Source organism: Mustelus asterias, chromosome 30 (genome assembly GCF_964213995.1).
Source record: "Mustelus asterias chromosome 30, sMusAst1.hap1.1, whole genome shotgun sequence".
In the NCBI taxonomy this organism is placed as follows: domain Eukaryota; kingdom Metazoa; phylum Chordata; class Chondrichthyes; order Carcharhiniformes; family Triakidae; genus Mustelus; species Mustelus asterias.
The window spans coordinates 14,746,468-14,772,732 of NC_135830.1; the positions used below are offsets into that span (position 1 = coordinate 14,746,468).

At 48.6% G+C, this 26,265-nt stretch overlaps 1 protein-coding gene across 1 annotated transcript in view; it reads left to right on the plus strand.

Annotated features, from left to right (window-relative positions):
- Window positions 1-26,265, plus strand: part of LOC144480817 (uncharacterized) — a 1,107,688-nt gene that overhangs the window by 897,791 nt on the left and 183,632 nt on the right. The gene's annotated exons all lie outside the window — the stretch shown is intronic.

Below are 26,265 nucleotides of genomic sequence, written 5' to 3' on the forward strand. Positions count from 1 at the left end.
GTCACTTCCTGAGAAAAGGTGTCAGCTGATAACAAAACCAAAATAGACGCCAGAGCACAAAATTCTTCTCGGAACTGACCACGACAAAGAGAGAGAGAGAAACAGAGTTAAAGCAACAACAGAAAGGGAAAGGGAGAAGGAGTAACAGAAAGAGGATCACAAAGGGAAACAGACAGGAGAGATGAAAAAGCAGCAACAAAGATTGAGAAACAGAAATAGAGATAGAAAGAAACAAAATGGCAGAGAAACTCGTCGAGAGAAACAAATTAATACAGAAAGGCAAGCAGAGAGACGTGGGCAGACAGAAGCAGAGGCCAAAAGAGAGAGACAGCAACAGAGAGAGAGAGAGAGAGAGAGACAAACAGGGAGACTGACGCGGGGGCCAGCAAAGGGAGAAAGAAACAGAGAGAGAGGGAGAAAGAAACAGAGATAGATAGAGAAAAACACACAAACACAGAGAAACAGAGAGAAAGACAGAAAGAGAGAGAGAAAGAGAGAGGGAGAGCAACGGAGACAGATAGAAGGAAACTGAGAGAGAGTGAAACAGCGGAAGAGAGAGAGGCAGGGAGAAAGACACAGAGAGAGAGCGATGCAGGGAGAGGGGGGGGGGTCGCAGGGAGAGAGAGAGAGGCAGGGAGAAAGAAAGAGAGGCAGAGAGAGAGAGAGAGAGACAGAGGGAGTGAAGCGGGGGGGGGAGAGGAGAGAGAGAAGCAGGGAGAGAGAGCAAGGCAGGGAGAGAGAGACAGGCAGGTAGAGCGTGAGAGAGAGGGAGAGGCAGGCAGAGAGAGAGGGAAAGGCAGGGAGAGAGAGAGAGAGAGAGAGAGAGGCAGGGTGAGAGGGAGAAGCAGGCAGAGACAGAGAGAGAGAGACAGGGAGAGAGAGGAAGAGAGGCAGAGAGAGAGGGAGAGAGAGAGGCAGGTAGAGAGACAGAAAGGCAGGGAGAGAGGCAGGGGGAGAGGCAGGGGGAGAGAGAGGCGGGAAGTGAGATAGAGAGAGAGGCAGGGAGAACGAGAGAGGCAGGGAAAGAGAGAGAGAGAGTGGGACAGGGAGAGCGAGAGAGGGGGGCAGCGAGAGAGAGGGACAGGGAGAGAGAGGGGGGAGCAGGGAGGGAGAGAGAGAGACGGAAAGAGGCGGTGAGAGAGAAAGGCAGGGATAGAGAGAGAGGCAGGGAGTGTGAGAGAGAGAGAGACAGGGAGAGAGACAGAGGGATAGAGATAGAGAGAGAGACAGGGAGAGGGGAAGAGAGGCAGGGAGAGAGAGTGGCAGAAGCAGGTAGAGAGAGAGAGAGAGAATGAGAGGCAGGGAGAGGGAAAGAGAGGCAGGGAGAGAGAGAGGCAGGCAGAGAGAGAGAGAGGCAGGCAGAGAGAGAGAGAGGGGGAGGGTGAGAGAGGGAGGGGGTCAGGGAGAGAGAGAGAGAGAGAGAAGCAGGGCGAGAGAGAGAGAGAGAGGCAGGGAGAGAGAGAGGCGGGGAGACAGGAAAAGGCAGGGAGAGAGAGAGAGAGAGAAAGAAAGCGAGGCAGGGAGAGAGGGAGAGACAGAGGAAAGAGAGAGGCAGGGAAAGAGAGAAGGAGAGAGGGAGAGAGAAGCAGAGTGCGAGAGAGAGTGAGATGCAGGGAGAGAGACAGGCAGGGGGAGAGAGAAAGTAAGGCAGGGAGAGAGAGGGAGAGGCAGGGACAGAGAGTGTGTGTGAGAGAGAGGGGCAGGGAGATTGAGACAGAGAGGGAGAGAGAGAGGCAGGGAGAAAAAGCGAGAGGCAGGGACAGAGAGAAAGAGAGGCAGGGAGAGAGAAAGAGAGGCAGGGAGAGAGAGAGGGAGGGAGGGGATAGAGGCTGGAAGAGGGAGGCAGAGAGAATGGCAGAGGGAGAGAGAGGGGGGGGGGAGAGGCAGGTAGAGAGAGGCCGAGAGAGAGGGGGAGAGAGAGGCAGGAGGACAGAGAGCGAGAGGCAGGGACAGAGAGGAAGAGAGGCAAGGAGAGAGGGAGAAAGAGAGGCAGGGAGAGAGAGAGTGAGGCAGGGAGAGAGAGAGTGAGGCAGGGAGGGAGCGAGTGAGAGCGAGAGAGAGGCAGGTATAGAGAGAGAGAGATGGGCAGGGGGAGAGAGAGAGAGGGGAAGGGTGAGAGAGGGAGGGGGTCAGAGGGAGCGAGTGAGAGAGAGAGAGAGTGAGAGCTGGAGAGAGAGAAACAGGGAGAGAGAGAGAGAGGGGGAGACAGGGAAAGGCAGGGAGAGAGAGAGAGCGAGAGGCAGGAGGAGAGAGAGAGGGAGAGAGACAGGGAGCGAGTGAGTGAGAGGCAGGTGGACAGAGAAAGAGAGGCAGGGAGAGAGGGAGAGAGAGAGAGAGGAAAAAAAGAGGCAGGGAAAGAGAGAAGGGGAGATGGAGAGAGACGCAGAGTGAGAGAGAGGCAGGTGGATAGAGAAAGGGAGACGGAGAGAGGGAGAGAGAGAGGAAAGAGAGAGGCAGGGAAAGAGAGACAGAGAGAGGGAGAGAGAAGGAGAATGTGTGAGAGAGTGAGATGTAGGGAGAGAGAGAGAGGCAGGGGGAGAGAGAAAGCGAGGCAGGGAGAGAGAGAGAGAGGCAGGGACAGTGAGTGAGAGAGAGAGGGAGAGAGAGGGGCAGGGGGAGAGAGAGCGAGAGGCAGGGACAGAGAGGAAGGGAGGCAAAGAGAGAGGGGGAGAGAGAGAGGCAGGGAGAGAGGCAGGGAGAGAGTGAGAGAGAGGGAGAGAGGCAGGCAGAGAAAGAGAGAGAGAGAGAGAGGCGGGGTTGGGGGGAGAGAGAGAGAGAGAGAGAGAGAGGCAGGGTGAGAGAGAGAGTGAGAGGCAGGGCCAGAGAGGAAGAGAGGCAGGGAGAGAGAAAGAGAAAGAGAGGCAGGGAGAGAGAGAGGGAGGGAGGGGATAGAGGCTGGAAGAGGGAGGCAGAGAGAATGGCAGAGGGAGAGAGAGGCAGGGGGAGAGAGAGGGGGGGGGAGGCAGGGTGTGACATAGAAGCAGGCAGAAAGAGAGTGAGGCAGGGAGGGAGAGAGCGAGAGGCAGGGAGAGAGAGGAAGAGAGGCAGGGAGAGAATGAGAGAGAGAGAGGGGCAGGGAGAGAGAGAAGACGGTGAGAGAGAGCAGCAGTCAGAGAGAGAGTGAGAGGTAGGGACAGAGAGGAAGAGAGGTAGTGAGAGAGGGAGACAGAGAGAGGCAGGGATAGGGAGGCAGGGAGAGAGGCAGGTGGAGAGAAAGGCAGGGAGAGAGCCAGGGAGAGGTAGCGTGTGGCATAGAAGCAGGCAGAAAGAGACCAAGGCAGGGAGGGAGAGAGCGGGAGGCAGGGAGACAGAGGAAGCGAGGAAGGGGGAGAGTGTGAGAGAGAGAGAGAGAGAGAGAGAGGCAGGCAGAGAGAGAGACAGAGAGGGGCAGGGTGAGAGAGAGGGTGGGGGAGAGAAGCAGTCAGAGAGAGAGCGATGGAGAGAGAGAAAGTGAGAAGCAGGGACAGAGAGGAACAGAGGTAGTGAGAGAGGGAGAGGGAGAAGGAGAGTGAGGCAGGGAGAGAGAGAGTGTGTGAGAGAGAGAGAGGGTGAGGGGCAGGGAGAGAGTTAGAGAGAGAGGCACGGAGAGAGAGGGAGAGGCGGGGAGAGAGACAGAGAGAGTTCGATAGGCAGGGGGAGGAAGAGAAGGGAAGGGAGAGAGAGAGGGGGAGGGTGAGAGAGGGAGAGGGGGTCAGGGAGAGAGAGAGAGAGAGCTGGAGAGAGAGAAGCAGGAAGAGAGAGAGGCAGGGAGGGAGGGAGAGAGAGAGAGGTAGGGTGAGAGAGAGAAGCAGTCAGAGAGAGGGCGAGACAGGGAGAGAGAGAGTGAGAGGCAATGACAGACAGGAAGAGAGGCAGGGAGAGAGAGAGAGAGAGAGGAAGGGAGAGAGAGAGAGAGAGGCAGGGAGAGAGTGAGGCAGGGAGAGAGAGAGAGGGAGGGGCAGAGAGAGAGGCAGCGAGAGGGAGGCAGGGAGAGAGGCGGGGGAGAGAGAGGCAGGGAGAGAGAGACAGGGAGAGAGACAGAGACAGAGAGAAAGAGGGAGAGACAGGGTGAGACAGAGAAGCAGGCAGAAAGAGTGAAGCAGAGAGGGAGAGAGCGAGAGGCAGGGAGAGAGAGGAAGAAAGGCAGGGAAAGAGGGAGAGAGAGATGCAGGGAGAGAGTGAGAGAGAGGGAGAGGCAGGCACCGAATAGAGGTGTATAAAATTATGAAAGGCATAGATAGGGTGAACGGTGGGAAGCTTTTTCCCAGATCGAAGGTGACGTTCACGAGGGGTCATAGGTTCAAGGTGAGGCGGGGGGGGGGGGGGGGGGAGTGGGGGGGCGGGGGGGGGGGGGGGTGAGGTTTAACACGGATATCAGAAGGACGTATTTTACACAGAGGGTGGTGGGGGCCTGGAATGCGCTACCGGGCAAGGTGGTGGAGGCGGACACACTGGGAACGTTTAAGACTTATCTAGATAGCCATATGAACGGAGTGGGAATGGAGGGATGCAAAAGAATGGTCTAGTTTGGACCAGGGAGCGGCGCGGGCTTGGAGGGCCGAAGGGCCTGTTCCTGTGCTGTATTGTTCTTTGTTCTTTTGTTCAGCGTGAGAGAGAGGCAGCGGGGCGGGGGGGGGGGGGGGGGGGGGGTGGGGGAGAGACAGGGTGAGAGAGAGAAACAGTCACAGAGAAAGCGAGGCAGGCAGAGGGAGAGCAAGAGCAAAGGAGAGAGAGAGGCATGGAGAGAGAGAGGCAGAGGGAGAGGCAGGCGGGGGGAGAGAGGCAGGGATGGAGAGAGAGAGCGGCAGGGAGAGCGAGAGAGGCAGGAAAGAGAGAGAGAGAGAGACTGGGGCAGGGAGTGAGAGGGAGAGAGAGAGAGCGAGAGAGAGAGGAGAGGGAGGGAGAGGATGGGGAGAGAGAGGGGGGGGCGCTGCTGGGAGCGAGAGACAGACGGGCAGGGAGAGAGAGTGAGGGAAGGAGAGAGAGGGGGAGCAGGGAGTCAGAGAGACAAGGGGAGAGAGAGAGAGAATGAGAGAGAGATGGAGAGAGGTGGGGGAAAGAAAGGCCGGGATAGAAAGGAGGCAGGGAGAGAGAGAGAGAGACAGACAGAGAGACAGACAGACAGAGAGAGAGAAAGAGCAGGCAGAGAGAGAACGAGGCAGGGAGAGAGAGAGAGCGAGAGGCAAAGTGAGAGAGAGAGAATGAGAGGCAGGGAGAGGGAGAGAGGGGCAGGGAGAGAGAGAAAGGGGGAGGGTGAGAGAGGGAGAGATGGTGAGAGAGGGAGAGAGGGTGAGAGAGGGAGGGGGGTCAGGGAGAGAGAGAGAGAGAGAGAGCTGGAGAGAGAGAAGCAGGAAGAGAAAGAGGCAGGGAGGGAGGGAGAGAGGGAGAGAGGGAGAGGCCGAGTGTGACATAGAAGCAGGCAGAAAGAGAGTGAGGCAGGGAGGGAGAGAGCGAGAGGCAGGGAGAGAGAGGAAGAGAGGTAGGGAGAGAGTGAGAGACAGAGAGAGGCAGGGGGAGAGAGAGACAGAGAGGGGCAGGGAGAGAGAGAAGAAAGTGAGAGAGAGAAGCAGTTAGAGAGAGAGAGCGATGCAGGGAGAGAGAGAGTGAGAGGTAGGGACAGAGAGGAAGAGACGTAGTGAGTGAGAGAGAGAGAGAAAGAGGCAGGGAGAGAGAAAGAGACAGACAGAGAGGTAGGGAGAGAGGGAGAGAGAGAGGCAGGGAGAGAGAGAGAGAGAGAAAGAGCAGGCAGAGAGAGAACGAGGCAGGGAGAGTGAGATAGAGCGAGAGGCAGAGAAAGAGAGGAAGAGAGGCAGGGAGAGAGGGAGAGAGAGAGGCAGGGACAGAGAGAGAGAGAGAAACAGGGAGAGAAAGAGAGAGGCAGGGAGAGAGAGAAAGAGGCAGGGGAGAGAGAGAAGAAGGCAGAGAGAGAGAGAGGTCCAGGGAGAGAGAGAGTGAGAGGCAGGGAGAGAGAGGGGGAGAGAGATAGAGATAGAGGCAGGGAGCGAGACAGCTAGGGACAGGGATCCAGGGGGTGGGGGAGGGAGAGAGAGAGAGAGAGACAGACAGACAGAGAGAGGCAGGGGGAAAGAAAGACAGGGATAGCCAGAAAGGCAGTGTGAGATAGAGAGGCAGGGAGAGAGGGAGAGAGAGTTAGTGGGGGAGAGAGTGAGGCAGGGAGAGGGAGAGAGAGGGTAGGGAGAGACCGAGTGAGGCAAGGACTGAGAGATGAGGGGGAGAGAGAGAGTGAAGCAGGGAGAGAGAGAGAAACAGGGAGAGGGAGAGAGAGAGAGAGAGAGAGAGAGGGGCAGGGAGAGAGAGAGAGAAGCAGGGAGAGAGAGAGAAGCAGGGAGAGGGAGAGAGAGAGAGAGACGCAGGGAGAGAGAGAGAGAGAGGCAGGGAGAGAGGGGCAGAGAGAGAGGCAGGGGGAGGGAGAGGCAGTTGGGGAGACAGAGAGAAAAAGAGGCAGGGAGAGCGAGAGAGGCAGAGAAAGAGAGAGAGAGAGAGCGAGAGAGTGGGCCAGGAAGAGAGAGAGAGAGGCAGGGGGAGAGAGGGAGAGAGAGAGACAGACAGAGAGGTAGGGAGAGAGGGAGAGAGAGAGAGGCAGGGAGAGAGAGAGAGAGAGAGAGAGAGAAAGAGCAGGCAGAGAGAGAACGAGGCAGGGAGAGTGAGATAGAGCGAGAGGCAGAGAAAGAGAGGAAGAGAGGCAGGGAGAGAGGGAGAGAGAGAGGCAGGGACAGAGAGAGAGAGAGAAACAGGGAGAGAAAGAGAGAGGCAGGGAGAGAGAGAAAGAGGCAGGGGGAGAGAGAGAAGAAGGCAGAGAGAGAGAGAGAGAGGTCCAGGGAGAGAGAGGGAGATGCAGGGAGAGAGAGAGGGAGAGGGAGAGAGATAGAGATAGAGATAGAGGCAGGGAGTGAGGGAGAGAGAGATGCAGGGAGAGAGAGGCAGGGAGAGAGACTGGCTGGGAGAGAGAGAGAGAGGCAGGGAGAGAGAAGCAGAGAGAGAGAGGCAGGGGGAGGGAGAGGCAGTTGGGGAGACAGAGAGAAAAAGAGGCAGGGAGAGCGAGAGAGGCAGGGAAAGAGAGAGAGCGAGAGAGTGGGCCAGGAAGAGAGAGAGAGAGGCAGGGGGAGAGAGGGAGAGAAAGAGAGAGAGACAGGGAGCGGGAGAGAGAGAGACGCGGGGGAAGGGGGAGAAAGGGAGTGGGAGAGAGAGGCTGGGAGAGAGAGAGAGAAGGAGCGAGAGAGGGGGTAGGGAGAGAGAGAGGGAGAGAGGCGGAGAGAGGCAGGGAGAAAGAAAGGCAGGGATAGAGAGAGAGGCAGGGAGAAAGACAGAGGAAGAGAGATAGAGAGAGAGGCAGGGAGAGAGTTAAAGGGAGATGCAGGAAGAGAGCGGGAGAGGCGCGGGGGAGAGAGAGAGAGAGAGAATGAGAGTCAGGGCGAGGGAGCGAGAGGCAGGGAGAAAGAGGCAGGGAGAGAGAGAGGGGGCAGGGAGGGAGCCAGAGTGCAGCGAGAGAGAGCGGGGGGCAGGGAGAGAAAGAGGGAGGGGGGAGGGAGAGAGGGAGCAGAGGGGGAGATAGGTAGAGGGGAGGGAGGGAGGAGGGGGAAGGGAGAGAGAGAGTGAGAGACAAAGAGAGAGAGAGAGAGAGAGAGAGAGCCGGAGAGAGACAAGCAGGGGGAGAGAGAGAGAGAGGCTGCGAGACAGGGAGAGGCAGGGAGAAAGAGAGAGCGAGGCGGGGGGGGGGGGGGGGGGTGGGGGGGCGGGGGGGGGGGGGAGAGATAGAGAGAGAGAGAGACATGGAGAGAGAGAGAGAGAGGCAGGGGGATAGAGAAAAAGAGGCAGGAAGAGAGGGAGAGAGAGAGAGAGCGAGGCAGGAACAGAGATAAGCAGAGAGGGAGACGCAGGGAGAGAGAGAGAGGCTGGAGCAGGTAAAGAGACAAATAGAGGGGCAGGGATGGAGGGAGAGTCAGGGAGGGAGAGAGGGAGAGAGAGGGAGAGAGAGACAGGGAGTGAGTGAGATAGAGGGGCAGGGAGAGACAGTGTCTCTTCGCTGAGATTGTGTGCTTTTGCTCACATGGACACTGCATTTACTTTATCCTATGGATTTGAGAGTATATAGAACTCCCCCCAAAACTTTAGCAGTGTGGCAATTCTAATTATCTTCAAGGATCACACCGTGATGCCTCTTGCCCAGAGCAGGGAAAATCCTGACATACATTCCCCTGAATCGCCTACTTCCTGTGGCTGAGAATATCCTCCCAGGGCCACAGCGCGGAGATATCCTGTCCCACTCACGGCAATATTCGCCACTGGTGGGACCAGAAAATCCCTCTGACAGTGCAGCTTTAGGACTTCCAGAGGAACCTCATGGTCCTCGTTGCCAGACAAATCCAAGAAGATTCGAGAACCACATCAGGAACTTTTTGTTGCATTCATTGACCTGCCCAAAACATTTGACTCAGCAAATTGTGAGGCTTTGTGGAATGTGCTTCCAAAAGAATTTGTCTGCAGTTGCTTTACGATGATCTGGCTGCAGCCATCCTGCATGGGAAATCTGAGTAAGAAGTTTGACAACACCAGACTTGTTTGATATCCTGACTGGCATCAAACAAAGCTGTGTAAAAACCTTCACACTATTTACAATCTTCCCAATAGCCAATGTTCACTGCATCAAATATGATCTCTCCCAAGTGTCAATATTTTTATAGAATCTACAGTGCAGAAGGAGGCCATTTGGCCCATCGAGCCTACACCGACAACAATCCCACCCAGTCCCTATCCCCATAACCCCACATGTTTAACTTCCATTCCCCCTGACACTAAGGGGTAATTTATCATGACCAATCAATCTATCCCATTGGGAGAGACAGAGAGAGGGGCACGGAGGGAGAGAGAGAGAGGCAGGGAGAGATAGAGCGAGTAGGGCAAGGAGAGGAAGAGAGAGAGATTCAGGGAGAGAGAGGAAGAGAGGCAAAGAGAGAGAGGCAGGGAGAGAGAGAAAGAGAGAGAGAGAGAGAGAGCGAGACAAAGAAAGAGAGATGCAGGGAGAGAGGGAGATAGAGGGGCAGGGAGAGAGAGACGTAAGGAGAGAGAGAGAGAGGCAGGAAGGGAGAGAGAGAGAGAGAGGCAGGGAGGGAGAGGGAGGGAGAGAAAGAGAGAGAGAAACGGAGAGGCAGAGAGAAAGAGAGAGAGGGGTACTGAGAGAGAGAGACAGAAAACAGAGAGAACAGAAACAAAGAGGCGGGATGGCAGGTAAATAGGATGGTGAAAAGAGCACATGAAACACTCGCCTTTTCGAATCGGTCTTTCGGTTACAAAAACATGGAGGTCATGATGAAGTTGTATAGAACTTTGTTTGGCCACAGCTGGAGTGCAGTTCTGGTCGCCACATTATAGGAAGGACGTGAACGCCCTGGAAGGGGGTGCAGAGGAGATTTACCAGGATGATGCCTGGGATGGAACATTTAAGCTATGAAGAGAGTTTGGGTCGGCTTGGGTTGTTTTCGTTGGAGGAGAGTAGACTGAGGGGGCGACCTGATTGAGATGTTCAAGATTATGAGGGACATGGACAGAGTGGATAGGGAGCATCTGTTCCCCTTAGTTGAAGGGTCAGTTACGAGGTGACACAAGTTAAAAGTGAGGGGTGGGAGGTTTTGGGGGGATTTGAGGAAAAACCTTTTTACTCAGAGGGTGATGACGGTCTGGAATGCGCTGCCTGGGAGGGTGGTGGCAGTGGGATACGTCACATCCTTTAAAAAGAACCTGGATCAGTACATGGCACCTATAACATTCAAGGCTATGGGACAAGTGCTGCCAAGTGGGATTACGTGGGCAGGTAACGGCATTTCATGCGTGGGTGCGGACTCGATGAGCTGAGGGGCCTTTTCTGCACTGTAGGATTCTGTGATTCTGTGAAAGAGAGACAGATACAGTGAGGGACAGAAACAGTAAAATACAAATAAAGTGACATACACAGGGGCTGGGAAACAGTGGCTGGGAAAGAGGGCGGAGAATGAGTGAGATAGAAAGAATAAGGCAGCAAGAAGGAGCCAAAAGAAAGGATCAGAAACAGAGAGACACTGAGTGACACAGAGACAGCACATTCCAAACCCACAACCACTACCTTCCAGGACAAGAGCAGCAGATGCTGGGAAAACCACTTTGTGGAGGTTCCCCTCCAGGTCACTCACCAATCCGACTTGAAAATATATTGCTGTTCCTTCATTGTTGTTGGGATAAAATCGGGGAACTCCCGCCATATGGTGTGTCGACACCTCAAGGACTGCCGCAGTTTAAGAAGGCAGCTCACCACCACCTTCTCAATGGCAGTAGGGATAAATCCTGGTGTAGCCAGCGATGCCACATCCGATAAACAAATAAATAAAGAACTCTTCTCCCAGGCAAATGGATTCTTTCTGTATTTCTAAACAGCTGATTATGGTTTCCGGGGCCACTGGTATCGCAGCAAGTCATCTCGAAGTTTGTACAAATTCAAAAACTTTTCTGCAGATATCAGACATCACAACATGATGACAATTGGAACTAAAGACTTTAGCTTTCAAAGACTTGGCCTTCATCATTCAGCAAATGCTTGAACACAGGAGATATGGAAATTACCTCTGAAGTGATTGTTTCTGTCTCTGATTAAAAAACGGAACTGAAAATCAGCAAGCTTGGGTATCATTGTTTCTGACATTGGAATTGATAAAATATATTGAAATGAGCTGCTATTTCAAAGCATTCAAGTAGAAACAAAAACTAATTTTAAAAAAAGATCAGGGTTCCCGGGTATCAAGAAGAGTTCTTTGAGGAGAAGTAAATTGAACAGGAACAAAACCAATGAGCTCAACAACAAATCTGGAATTGATTTGAAATTTCTGACACTTTATAATGGGTTAAAGTGAAAAACAAATAAAATATATTAATCTCTGGATTTAACTGGTAATGTTTGAATCTGTTTTACAGATATTATGAGAGTATTGAATTGGACAGTTGTTTCTCCAAGGCTGATCAGTGAGTTCAGATAGTAATTGAGATCTGTCTGCTTGAATGAGAAAAGGGGCTGAGGATGGTGGAACATCACAGTCGCCAATGGGAATTGGAATAACTCACCCTGGGTGTAGTTTAATGTAACAGTTCAATCTGGTGTTGATGGAGATTCTAGTGAAAGAAAGGTGCAAATTAGACTCATATATTGACGGCTTCTCTCGGATATATTTGTATCTTTCCCTTTCAACATTTATTTTTAAAGAAAACTGCATTTGTTAGTCCAGCTGCAAACAAATTCATCAGGACAATGCATGTAAGATGTGGAGACTGACACCATTTGATTTTCTGACAGGATCACCTGAATGGCTAGGGATGGCTTGTATTGGATGGAGCATGTGACATGATGTTAGAATGCCAGTGTGAGTGTGCAGATATGATTCATTACTTGGAGAGTAACTAACATGCAGAAGTGCTTGGTGAACCGCTCCTGAAGGACAGGCCCCAGACTTGCTCAGCTACTGGACAACAGATTATGCAGCGGTTAACGGGGGCTAGAAGAGTATATCACTTTTTGCAAGTCAATTAGACATGCTCCATAAAAAAGTGGATTTGAAACTATTAAGATAGTGGTCCGACGGAGTGAAATGAAAGTAAAAGGGATTTGGATTGGGACAATTGAAGGAATTCTTAATAAGAATTATACACAAGATGGATACAGGAGAAGGGAGAGCTGGAGAATATTTTAAGCACAGTAAGAAGTCTCACAACACCAGGTTAAAGTCCAACAGGTTTATTTGGTAGCAAATACCATAAGCTTTCGGAGCACTGCTCCTTCGTCAGATGGAGTGGATATCTGTTCTCAAACAGTGCAAACAGACACAGAAATCAAATTACAGAATACTGATTAGAATGCAAATCTCTACAGTCTGCCAGGTCTTAAATGTACAGACAATGTGGGTGGAGGGAGCATTCAACACAGGTTAAAGAGATGTGTATTGTCTCCAGACAGAACAGCTAGTGAAATTCTGCAAGTCCAGGAGGCAAGCTGTGGGAGTTACTGATAATGTGACATAAATCCAACATCCCGGTTCAGGCCGTCCTCATGTGTGCAGAACTTGGCTTTCAGTTTCTGCTCAGCGACTCTGCGCTGTCGTGTGTCGTGAAGGCCGCCTTGGAGAACGCTTACCTGAAGATCCAAGGCTGAATGCCCGTGACTGCTGAAGTGCTCCCCCACAGGAAGAGAACAGTCTTGCCTGGTGATTGTCGAGCGTTGTTCATTCATCCGTTGTCCTAGTGTCTGCATGGTTTCCCCAGCGTACTATGCCTCGGGACATCCTTTCTTGCAGCGTACTTTAAGCCCATGCATGATCTGTTGTTTCCATTTAACATTTTTTAAAAATTCATTCCTGGGACCTGGGCGTCGCTGGCTGGCCAGCATCTATTGCCCATCAATCGTTGCCCTTGAGAAGGTGGTGGTGATCTGCCTTCTTGAATCGCTGCAGTCCATGTTTAGCAAACACTCACTACAAAAGGATAATGAATATCATTGAAAGGTGGGGAGCACAATCCACATCAATCACCTTTTCCAAATATATTCCTGTACCTCGTGGTGCACTAAGACAGGCGTTTGTCTGTTCCCAGAGCTAGTTCTTTCAGGAATAGGTCGCTCGCCTGTTTCCAGGGCATTGTAACTTGAGATACATCACACCGCAACAACGGAACCATCACAGCTTTGGAGTCTGGGAGGAAACTCAGCACCGAAAGGAAACCCACACAGGCACAGGGAGAACATACAAACTCCAGGCAGACAGTCACCCAAGGCCGGAATTGAACTCGGGTCCCTGGCACAGTAAGGCAGCAGTGCTAACCACTGTGACACATTCGTTAATAGTTTCCCAGAGGTCAGAGTCCTCATTGATTTGAGGCCATAAGACCATAAGATATAGGAGCAGAATTAGGCCATTTGGCCCATCGAGTCTGCTCCACCATTCAATCATGATATGATTCTCATCCCTATTCCCCTGCCTTGTCTCCGTAACCCAAGATTGCTTTCTTGATCGAGAACCTATCTAACTCTGCCTTAAAGACATTCAATGACTTAGCTTTCACAGCCCTCTGTGGCAATGAGTTCTATAGATTCACCACCCTCTGGCTGAAGAAATTCCTCCTCATCTCATAGAATCCCTACAGTACAGAAGGAGGCTATTCAGCACATCGAATCTATATCGACCACAATCCCACCCAGGACGATTCCCGCCAACCTACACATTTACCCTACTAATCCCCCTGACACTAGGGTCAATTTTAGCATAGCCAATCAACTTAACCTGCACATCGATGGACTGTGGGGAGAAACCAGAGCACCCGGAGGCAACCCACGCAGACATGGGGAGTAAGTGCAAACTCCATACAGACAATGAGTGACTTGAGGCCAGAAGTCAACCCAGATCCCTTGGTGCTGCGAGGCAGCAGTGCTAATCACTGTGCTGCCTCAGTTACAAAGGATCGATCGTTCACTCTGAGGTTGTGCCCTCGAGTTCTAATCTCTCCCACTAGTGGAAACATCCTCTCCACATCCACTCTATCTGGCCTCTCAGTATTCTGTAAATTTCAAATAGATCCCCCCTCATCTTTCTGAACTCCATCGAGTATAGACCTAGACTCATCAACCACTCCTCATATGACAAACCCTTCCTTCCTGGGATCATTCTTGTGAACCTCCTCTGGACCACCTCCAAGGCCAGCACATCCTTCCTTTGGTATGGAGTCCAAAACTGCTCACTATACTCCAAATGGGGTCTGAGCAGAGTTTTATACAGCCTCAGAAGTACATCCCTGCTCATATAGTCTACCCCTCTAAAAATGAAAGTTGACATTGAATTTGCCTTCCGAATGTCCAACTGAACCTGCACGTTAACGTTGAGAGTCCTGAACCAAAACTCCCAGGACCCTTTTTGCTTCAGATTTCCAAGACCTTTGCACATTTAGAAAATAGTCTACGCTTGCATTCTTCCTACCATAGTGCATAACCTCACACTTTCCCACTTAGAATTCCATCTGCCACTTCTTTGACAACTGTCCTAACCTGTCCAAGTTCTTCTGCAGTCTCCCCACTTCCTCAACACTACCTGTTCTTCTCCAAACTGTAACCTCTTATTTATTGTTCCCCTCCCCCATCCTCTGAAGTGAACCATCCTCCAGTGGATGTGCCAGGATGGGGCCGTAAACTTGGGCCTGTCCCGGGAGGGAGAATGCCCGCAGCTGCAAAGGGAGTTGACAATGATCCTGAAGGTTTTGCAGATCCGCAAAATGTTTCCAAATCCTCACATTTCTAGCCCCGCCCCCTCTTCCTATTGGTTCGGAGATGCCGTCAATCAGTCCCTGGGCACTGTGACGTGGAACAAATCCTTCAGAATCATTGTCGGCTCCCTGGTTTGCAGCTGCGGGGCTTCTCCCTCCCTCCCTCCCGGGAACAGGCCCAGGTTAACGGCCCCATCCGGGTTTTCAGCTGGAGCATGTGCAAGCCCTGGAGACAGACGGCAAGGAGCTTAAGCGAGAGGGTTTTAAATGGAGATTTTTACCAAGACCCAGTACGGATGCAGAGCCCGAAGTAGAACCGGAAACAGATATTGAGCCGGTTGGTGGGTTCTGAGGCTTCATAAACAAGCGGTATATCGAGGACAAACAAAATCCTCGGGCCTTCAGGCCCGAGTTCACATCCGACATCTTGAAAGAAGGCAGTGAGTGCCAAGGCGCATGCGTGTGTGTCAATGTATGGGGTAGTAAGCTGCAGGGCGCATGCGTGTCCGCCATCTTGCAATTGGGCAAATCCGAATGAATAATCCACAGAAGACAAAATATTGGAGATAGAATTTGTCGTGAAATCAATGCATTGTTGAAAGAGGACTCCAGGGTTACAGTCAGCAGCAACTTGTATTTATATAACACCTTTAACATCACCAGTCCCAGTGCATTTCACAGGAACATTATAAAACAAAGTGAGAAAGCCAGACGCATCAGGACTTTTTCAAACAAGTGATCTGAAGCTTGGGAAAAGTGGTTTATTTTAAGGAGTGTCTTAAATCGTAGGCAGATAGTACAAAACCTAAGTATTGCTGAAAAAAGAGGCATGGTGTTAAAGCTTTTCATATTGCTCTCATCAAGATTCCAAAGGGAACAACAATTTATACTGTGTAAGCAAAGGACAACCATTGGTTTGCCAGTCAGCTCTGATTAGTCTAGCCATTGCTATGTAGAACAAGTGACGGAGCTGTCAACCGCCCCCCCCCCCCCCCCGCCCAACCCCCATCCACCGATGCTCCCCCAGGCTTTTCCTTTGACCTGCAGAGGACAGGTTCTTGTCCATGAATATATGTCGCCTGAGTGATATTTTGAAATTTGGAATTCTGGAATCTGTTCTGATGACTACAAGGACAGCATGCCCTTTTTACAGCAATATATATATATATATATATATTAAGTCCTACAGTGCAGAAGGAGGCCATTCGCAACATCGAGTCTGCACCAACCACAATTCCACCCAGGCCCTATCCCCATAACCATGTATTTATCCCAGCTAGTCCTCTTGACACTAAGGGACAATTTAGCAGAGCCAATCCACCTAACCCGCACATCTTTGGACTGTGGGGGGAGACCGAATCTCCTGGAGGAAACCCACGCAGACACGGGGGAGAACGTGCAAATTCCACACAGACAGCGACCCAAGCCGGAAATCAAATGCAGGCCCCTGGCGCTGTGAAGCAGCAGTGCTAACCACTGGGCCACCGTGTCACAGTTTAAAGCAGCAAAGGGAGGGAGACAGATGGAGAAATTCGGGAGAGAATTTCAGACCTTGGAGCCGGGGAAATTGACGGCCTGGTAACTAATGGTCGAGCGATTAAAGTACAGAATGCTCAAGAAGCGAGTATTAGAGCAGTGCAGATACATCAGAGCATTATGAAGCAAAAGGGGATTTGAGAGATAGGGAGGAACGAGGCCTTGAACTGATTTATACAATTTGGTCAAAAGGATACTGAAAACATAAGCAGCACATTATTTGAATTTCAGCCCAGAGGGAAGGGAGATCATGTGGGGCAGAGATTTACAGATTTGGGGGAACAAGAGAAGAAAACATGTTCTGGATATTAGAATTGTCTGTTTTGAATTTCTGTCCTGAACTGACAGTAATTTTGTTAACTTCTTTTGTAGGATATTTGAAGTGGAATCACTCATCAATACTCACACCAATGGCTCGATTCATCAGCTCCTAAATACTGTCAGCCTTTGCATGTGGAATGAGAAATGTTTGTTTTGCCCGTGGGAAACGATTTCAAACATCAGTGTGACTGAAAAGCCCACACACACACACACACACACACACATCCGAGTGAGAGTTGTCCAGTGAATTGACTGTGGAAAAAGCTTTATCCAGTGACACAGCCTGAAAAATTGAGACCAGGCGCCTGTATTTGAGACGAAGGAGAAATCAGCCATGATCTGATTGAATGGCGGAGCAGGCTCGAAAGGCTGAATTTGGCTACTTATTCCTTTGTTCAAATTCAAAAACATTGCAACATTCACAGCGGGGAGAAACCATACACATGTTCTGTATATGGACGAGGTTTCAACTAATCATCTAATGTGGAGAAACATGATGGTATCGACACCACAGAGGAACTGTGGATATGTGGGGACTGTGGGAAAGCATTCACTTGCTCATCCAAACTGGAAACACATCGGCACTCCCACACTGGGGAGAGACCCTTCACCTGACCCGTGTGTTGGAAAGAATTTACTCAAACATCCTGCCTAACATTACACCAGCCAGTTCACCCTGGAGAGAGACTGTACACTTTCTGTGTGTGTGGGAAGGGATTCATCCAGATACATAACCTCGAATTACACCAGAGAGTTCACACCAGGGAGAGGCCGTTCACTTGCTTCTTGTGTGGGAAGTGGTTCATTAATTCATCCAACCTCGTGAAACACCAGCGAGTTCACACTGAGGAGAGGCCTTCATCTGCACTGACTGTGGAAAGAGCTTCTAACATTCATCCAGCCTCAAAGCACATCAGCGACTTCACACTGGGGAGAGACCATGCACCTGCTCAGAGTGTGGAAAGGGATTCACCACCTCCTCCCACCTGGTCACACACCAACGACTTCACGAGTGAGTGCAGGGAGTGGATTCTGCTGTAGCTGCTGCTGTTAATCACAGCCAGGTGTGAGCCACATTCATTCTGACATTTGGGGCCTGTTTTTGCTGATGTTAACAACCCCTGTAACTGGGCTGGAGTTTAATATTCTGGATCTTCAGCTGATTGTGGTCTTGGGTTTGCAGTGTCCATTTATGAGCCGTTGTCTGTAATCTTTCCCCATCATTCTGGAACTCTCATCACAGAATCTTTCCAGTGCAGAACGAAGCCATTCAGGCCACCGAGTCTTCACGGGGTCTCTGGCAGAGCCTTACCCCAGTAACCTTGCATATTCTTTTCAGATAACAATCCAATTGTCTTTTGAGTACCTTGATCGAAGCCGCCTCCATCGCCGTCTCAGAAGTTTATTCCAGACTCCAACCACATTCAACCTGAAAAGATTTTTCCTCATATCACTTCTGCTCTGTTTTCCCCATTGATGTAAATCTATGCCGTCTAGCTCTTGATGTTCTCCTGGTGGGAACATTTGCTCACTATTTCACCTGCCCATACCCCTCAGAATCTTGAATACCTCTATCAATCTCCTCTCAATCATCTTCATTCAACAATTAACTTTTATTTCTTACGATGTAATTAATCTATGTTACTGGGCGGGAGTTTAATATCTTGATGTCTGTTTAATGAATCAGCTTTGTTTCAAATGCACGGTGTTTCAAGTCCGAGATTCCTTCAGGAGAAGAGGAGATTAATTGATGTCCTGTTACCAACTGTTCTAATATTGGATCCTTTCTTCTTTCTAACTCAAATGATTTTAGTCTCAGACCTTCAGTTGCTCGCATGGACAAGTCTCAACTCCCCATACCTTCCAGAAGGTCTCTCCCAGCCTTAAGTTCCAGGGAGGTTTCAGTATTAAAAATAGAAAATGATGAAAATAATAATCCATACTTTTCCAAGTACCAGTTGATTGCATCCCAGATTATTGGTTTCATTTTTCCCCACAGCTGATGTTAAGCTGATTGTTCGGCAATTGTTGTGCTTTTGAACAGGGATGTAATATTTACAATCTCTCTGTCCTTTGGCGACACTGCTCGACAAGGAGGATTGGAAGGGTGGGGCCAGAGCCTCCACAAGCTCCATGTGAAGGACAGTGTGTGTCAGAGTGCAGCGGTCCCTCAATGTCAGACTGGGGTCTCAGCGAAGATAATGTGCTCAGTTTGACGAATATTTCTTGTTGTTATTGAACAAAGAACGTTATAGCACAGGAACGGGCCCTTCAGCCCTCTAAGCCTGTACTGACCACACTGCCCGACTGAACTAAAACCCCTAACCCTTCCGGGGACCATATCCCTCTATTCCCATCCTATTCGTGTATTTGTCATTACACACCTGAAATGTCACTATCGTATCTGCTACTACTACCTTCCCCAGCAGCGAGTTCCAGGCACCCACCACCCTTTCGTTAAAAAAAACTTGCCTCGTACATCTCCTCTGAACCTTGCTCCCCACGCATTAAACCTATGCCCCCTAATAATTGACTCTTCCACCCTGGGAAAAAGCTTCTGACTATCCACTCTGTCCATGCCTCTCTTGATCTTGTAGACGACTATCAGGTCGCCCCTCAGCCTCCGTCGTTCCTTTGAGAGCAAACAAAGTTTTCCCAACCCCTCCTCATAGCTAATGCCCTACATACCAGGCAACATCCTGGTGAATCTTTTCTGTACGCTCTCCAAAGCCTCCACATCCTTGTGGTCATGCGGCGACCAGAATTGAACACTATATCCCAAGTGCAGCCGGAGAAAGTTGCTATAAAACTGCAACTTGACTTGCCAATTTTTAAACTTAATGCCCCGGCCAATGAAGGCAAGCATACCGTATTCCTTTCATGACTACCTTCTCCACCTGCGTTGCCACTTTCAGTGACTTGTGTACCTGTACACCCAGACCCCTCTGCCTATCAATAGCTTAAGGGTTCTGCCATTTACTGTATATTTCCCCGGCTGTATTAGACCTTCCAAAATGCATTACCTCATACTTGTCCGGAATAAACTCCATCTGCTTTCCCTCCACCCGAGTCTCCAACCGATCTATATCCTGAGGTATCCTCTGACGGTCCTCATCACTCCACTTTTACAACCGCCAATACCTCCAATAACTCGTCACTCCTTATGGTAATTTTCCGAGAGCCTCACAGTCTCTCTCCACGAGTTCTATAGCTACCTCCTCCTCATGGGTGAAGACAGATGTGAAATATTCATGTACACCCTACCAATGTCCTCTGCCTCTCCCCACAGACTTCCCCCTTGTTCCATAATGGGCCCTATTCTTTCCCTGGTTATCCACTTCCCATTGATATACTTTTAGAACATTTTAGGATTCTCCCGACATTTAACACCAGAGCTTTCTCATGTCCCCTCTTTGCTCTCCTAATTGATTTCGTAAGCTCCATCCTGCACTTTTGTGCTCCATTAATGCCTCCACAGACTTACTCTCCTTATGCTTGTTAAAAACCTGTCTTTTCCTTCTCATTGTATCCTGAATTTCTCTGATCATCCATGATTCTCTGAGTTTGTTATAGCTTACTATTAGCCGAGAGGGAACATGTTGGGCCTGTGCCCTCCCCATTTCATCTCTGAATACCCCCCATTGCTCTTCGTTAGATTTCCCCACAACTAACACGTTCCAGTCTTCCGTGGCCATATCCTGCCTAATTTTGTGAAACATTTATTGACTAAGTGGCTAAATCCCATTTTGTCTTTTCATATTAACGCTACTCTGTCCCACACAGTATTTGGCAGCAATCCAGCTTGCTACCAAACGCCTACATTTATATACAGGAAGCATCTGGTGGTGTTAGTTCAGTAAGTCAAAGGCCTGTTTCCTCAGTACTGACCGCTTGGCTGCAAGCCAAATTCAAGCACTCAACATTGTCGACGGGGCCTATTTATAAATAAATCTACCCAGCAACAGTACTGGAATAAATTTATCTTTTAAAGTTGTAAACCTATGTGAAATATTGCCATCTCTCAGGAAAGGAAAATTATCCAGCTTCCCTGTTAGCAAAAATGATGATTTTTCCAACACATCAGGATATTGTAATGGATGGATCCAAAAAAATATAGACAGACTGTGAGAGATGATTCAGAGAGAGGATATATGTTGTAATACATAAACATGTATGTTTGTGTTTACTTTCCCTTTATCCTCCCAGGGAGATGGAAATTGGTGGAAAGTCCAGCATTTTTTGCCTGTCCTCAGTTCCCTTAGACTGAATGGTTCAGAGAAGACATAGAAGGGTCATCCATACTGCCGACCGCCTGGAATCATCTCCAGGTGAAACCACGTAAGGATTGCAGATTTCCTTCCATGGTGAATCAGAGAGGTTTGCTTGGTCGTCTTTACTTCGCATTCCAGATTTATTAATTGAATTAAAATTCCACCACTTACAATGGTTGGATTTAAACTCATCCTGGGCCTCTGCCACTGCAGGATCTGCCTCTCTAGACCTGTTAAATCCAGTCGTGAATAGCGGTGGACAATTGAACAAATAACAGCTGCAGGAGGTTCAAGAAAAGTAACCGCCCTGAATGATGGCAGTCCGGCACATCAGAGCAAAAAACAAGACTGAACCATTTGCTACAACCTTTAGCCACAACTGCCAAGAGGATGATCCATGTCGGCTTCCTCAAGGTGGCTCATGCTGAGTGCATTGGATACTGAAAAGCTAATTGGCCCTGACAATATTTCAGCACTAATAATTAAGATTTCTTCTCTGGAACATGCTGCGTCCCAGCCAATATGTTCAAGTGCAGTTGCAATACTGACAGTTGCTCAACTATGTGAAAAATTGGCAGACATGCCCTGGTGCAAAAACAAGGGCAAATACAACCCGGCCAATTATTGCCCAATCTGTCCTCACTCGATCACCACATTGAAAACTTTCAAGGATGATCCTATCAAATGGCTTTGACTCAGCAATAACCTGCTCAAAGATTTGGGTCCCGCCAGGAGCACTCAGTTCCAGAATGATTTAAAACCAGTCCAAATATAGATAGAATATGTAAATTAAAGAGCTTTAAATTAAGGGTGTTTGGCCTCGATATTGCAGCAGCAATTGACCGTTTGTGGTTTTAAGGAGCCCGAGCAAAATGGGAAACGGGAAAAACAGTCCACTGACTGGAGTAATACTGAGCACAAAGGATGATAGTTTAAGCTGTTGAAGGCCAATCATCTGAGTCACAGGGCAGTGCTGCAGGAGTTCCTCACGATAATAACCTCGCTCCAAGCCTCAGCCTTCGACAGAGTTCAGAAGTGGGATGTTCACTGATAATTTCAGAAAATTCAGCACCAGTTGCGGGATTCCCCAGATACTGAAACAGTCTGTGTCTATTTGCAGTAAGACTGAGAAAAGGTTCAGTCTTGGGCTAATGAGCGGCAAGTAACATTGAATTCCAACCATCTTATCTTGATATTGAATGGTATTACACATTGCTCAGTTCCTCAGAACCAAGATCCTGGGAATTATAATTCATAATAAACTGAACTGAGACTGACACTTAAATAATGTTGCTCCATGAACAAATCAGAGGATCGGAGTTCTGCGGTGAACAACTCACCTCCTGAATTTCCAAACCCTATCCATCATCCACAAGGCAAAAGTCTCGACTTGTCTAACTTGTGCCACTCAAAACGCTCCACACCATCTAGGAAAAAGTATCTGTCTCGATGAACATCCCGCTCACCACTTTAAACTTAACTCCCTGCATCACAGATGCACAATTGTAGCATTGTGAACCATGAGCAAATGTACAGCAGCAAATCATTCCACAACTTGGAATACTGCATTTGGAATACTGCGTCCAGTTCTGGTCGCCACACTACCAGAAAGACGTGGAGGCTTTGGAGAGAGTACAGAGGAGGTTTACCAGGATGTTGCCTGGTATGGAGGGGCTTAGTTATGAGGAGAGATTGGGTAAACTGGGGTTGTTCTCCCTGGAAAGACGGAGGATGAGGGGAGACTTAATAGAGGTGTATAAAATTATGAAAGGCACAGATAGGGTGAACGGTGGGAAGCTTTTTCCCAGGTCGGTGGTGACGTTCACGAGGGGTCATAGGTTCACGGTGAAGCGGGGGAGGTTTAACACAGATATCAGAAGGACATATTTTACACAGAGCGTGGTGGGGGCCTGGGATGCGCTGCCAGGCAAGGTGGTGGAGGCGGACACACTGGGAACGTTTAAGACTTATCTGGACAGCGATATGAACGGAGTGGGAATGGAGGGATACAAAAGAATGGTCCAGTTTGGACCAGGGAGTGGCGCGGGCTTGGAGGGCCGAAGGGCCTGTTCCTGTGCTGTATTGTTCTTTGTTCTTTGTAACTACCAAACCCATTACTTCTGACACTTAAGAGGACAAGAGTAGCAGGTGCGTGAGAATACAATTACCTGCAAGTGCCGATAAGATCCACGCACCATCTTGACTGGGAACTATATCACTAATCTTCCACTGTCATTGGATCAAAAGTTTGAAACTCCCTCCAATTAGCACTGTGGGTTTACTTACTCAATATCGAATTCAATGGTTCAAGAACAAGGCTGGCCACCACATTCTCAAAGGAGTATAAGGTTTCGCTGACTTTACCAGGAACCACAAAATCCCATTAAATAATCTAAAACATTTTTGTCCTCTTATTTTCAACGAGCCTCTGCTTCTGTCTGTATTATACTAGGCCGTGCCTCGATCACGTTACAGCAGGACCTAGCTCAGCTTACTCTGCACTCAGCTTAACATATCAGCTGTTCATATACAAGGCCAAGGCTCTACTTACATGATACTTTCTTAGTTATGACTGCATGGAACAAGGTCTCGATTAATTTGGCAAGAGGCTGTGTCTCAATTCTTACTACATCAGAACGTTTATCTGTGTATCCTGAACTGGAATCACACCCTTCTTGCATTACACACTGTTCGGTCACAGTTATTACTCTAATAGCTCATTTAATTCTAATAAACTGGATTCTGTTTTCATTAATGCTACATCAGTCCATATATTTTTTATTGAACACCATGCTCTGTCTACAATATTATTGGATTATGTGACTCCTCCAATTGCTGCATTGTACATATCTCAGAGTGTACCATTCTAGATACCACATCAATAATTACTATTAATGCACTCTCTTTGTCTCAGTTTATTTCGGTCTATGTCCTGTATCAATAATTGACGCTAAGACATTAGGCTCCATCACAGTTAATATCACACAAACCTCTGTATCCAGTTAAACTGCACTAGACACCGTCTCGATTTTTCTTGTCAGAGACGATGTCATTCACATTTCTCAATGTTCGTGTCATGGGATGTGGATGTCACTGGAAAGACCAGTGTTTAGCCTTTAACTAGCCCAGAAGGTACTTGGCACGACCTCATTTCTATTTTACAGGATTAGGCCTCTGTTTAAATTAAAATTGACCCTATCAGTGTTAAACTAATAGCTCATTAAATTCTAATGAACTCGATCCTGACCAAAACATAATTTAGAACATTGAACATTACATCGCAGTACAGGCCCTTCGGCCCTCGATGTTGCGCCGACCTGTGAACCCAATCTAAAGCACATCTAACCTACACTATTCCAATATCATCCTTATGTTCATCCAACGACCATTTAAATGCCCTTAATGTTGGCGAGTCCACTACTGTTGCAGGCAGGGCATTCCACGCCCTTACTACTCTTTGAATGAAGAACCTACCTCTGACATCTTTCCTATATCTATCACCCCTCAATTTAAAGCTATATCCCCTCGTGCTAGCCATCACAATCCGAGGAAAAATGCTCTCACTGTCCAACCTATCTAATCCTCTGATCACCTTGCGTGCCTCTACTAAGTCACCTCTTAACCTTCTTCTCTCTAATGAAAACAGCCTCATGTACCTCAGCATTTCCTCATAAGACCTTCCCACCATACCAGACAACATCCTGATAAATCTCCTCTGCACCCTCTCCAATGCTTCCACATCCTTCCTATAACGTGGCGACCAGAACTGTATGCAATACTCCAAGTGCGGCCGCACCAGGGTATTGTACAGCTGCAACATGGCTCATGGCTCCGAAACTCAATCCCTCTACCAACAAAAGCTAACACACCTACGCCTTCTTAACAACCCTATCAACCTGGGTGCCAACTTTAAGGGATCTGTACACATGGACACCGAGATCTCTCTGCTCATCCACTTTACCGAGTATCTTACCATTAGCCCAGTACTCTGTATTCCTGTTACTCCTACCAAAGTGAATCACCTCACACGTTTCCGCATTAAACTCCATTTGCCACCTCTCAGCCCAGCTCTGCAGCTTATCTATGTCCCAATGTATGTCCTATGCCCCAATCTACGTCCTATGTTTATATTGCACTAGACACGATCCCTGTGTATATAATATGTAATCCGAATTCTGTCTGTATTTCATTAGATCAGGACATTGCTATAACTACACTAGACTATGCCTCTGTTTGAATTGTGGCTGCATTATTCCACGGTTTTGCATGGAGAAGAGATAAATGATACATTATTATGTTGCGATAAAAATATTCGTATGCAACAGGATGCTGAAACGAGCAGTATGTATCAACAGTGCATGCCAAACGGGGTATTGTAGTCACCAGAATAAGAATTTAGATCTCTTCTTCTGTTAGAGTGCCCAAGCCAAATTTCTACTCCACAGAGTTGTATGTTGGATGATGCAGACAATTGTGTTCCCCAGCCACTTTCCACATTATAGGGCATTATAACTGAGGCCGTCTGCAATGTAATATAAATATGGACATGATCAATTGCAGAATTGAGGCTGAATCTAGTTTGATACAAATAGAGACAGGTCAAGATAATATAGACGAATCAGGGTCTAGTTTAGTATAAGTAGGGACATGGGGACGTGTAATATAAACGGACATGGTTCCCTGTTTTATACGAACAAGAAAATATATTCTATTCAAGATAAATAGAGACAGGTTCTAGTGAAATATAAAATGAAGCAGGGCCTAATTCAATTCGAACTGATACAGCGGCAAATTATTTCAATATAAACATAGACTTGTTTTCCTTGTGCAATTTTGAGACAGGGCCTACTGTCCCATGAACTATTCCCAGGGAAGAAGTAACATGGGACTAGGTATAGAACATAAGGCTCTTTCTTCATCGCCACATTAAACACTCTCAAGGGTGGTGCAGCACGGGTTAGATACGAAGAGAAATTCTCTGGAAACTGGCAAGCATTCCCAGAACCGGTCGACTGTTTAGAAACACAGTGAAACTCCCTCTCTAAAGTCCGCTCAAGCACAAAGAAGGCATGCAGACCAGGAGTTCTATGCTAGGAAATGTCTCTTCTGCGCTCTTTGAGATTCTCGAGGTAGATAGCCATTGGTTGTTCGGCACAGTGTAAAGCGCCATCTTTGCAGTTCAATCAAACGCACCCAGGCCTCGTACAACAGAGATTAAATTTCCCATTACAAAGTCATATCGAACATTTGCGGGGCAGCTACAGTGCAGGTTAGATGCAGGGTAAATATTCCTATGCACTGTCGAATAAAAACCTCCAAGGGGAGGGACAGCATGGTTTAGATCAAGGGAAAGTTCCTCCGGTACTACCATATCAAATCGTCACCACTACGAACAGCCCAGGTTAGGTAATGAGGAAAATCTCCACTATAATTCTATCAGATACTCCAAGGTCATTGAATGCTCAACATATTTTTTGGGAAAACTCCCTCTGGGAATTCCAGTCAATTGAATTAGATCATTTTGTTCCGGGTGAAAGAATATATTGGGCAGATATTGACTTAATATTGTGGAGTGAAGACAATGATCCATCATGGAAAGACAAGACACGGAGAGAGATTAAACACAGGAAATCTTCACAAACATACTTGCCGTGTCATTTTATTCCTAGATTAGAGGGAACATTTCTTAATTCTGAACATTGATATCTAATGACGCAACAAAATGTCGAAAAGCAATCGCTGCTCGAATCCGTTGATTTATTTACATGTTTGCCTTTATTTCTGTGCTTTTGGCGGGGAAATATTTGCTGTATTTTTGTCAGTGAACAATCTTATTTGGGAATTCTACTTCTGTGTTTATTTACATAAATACCAA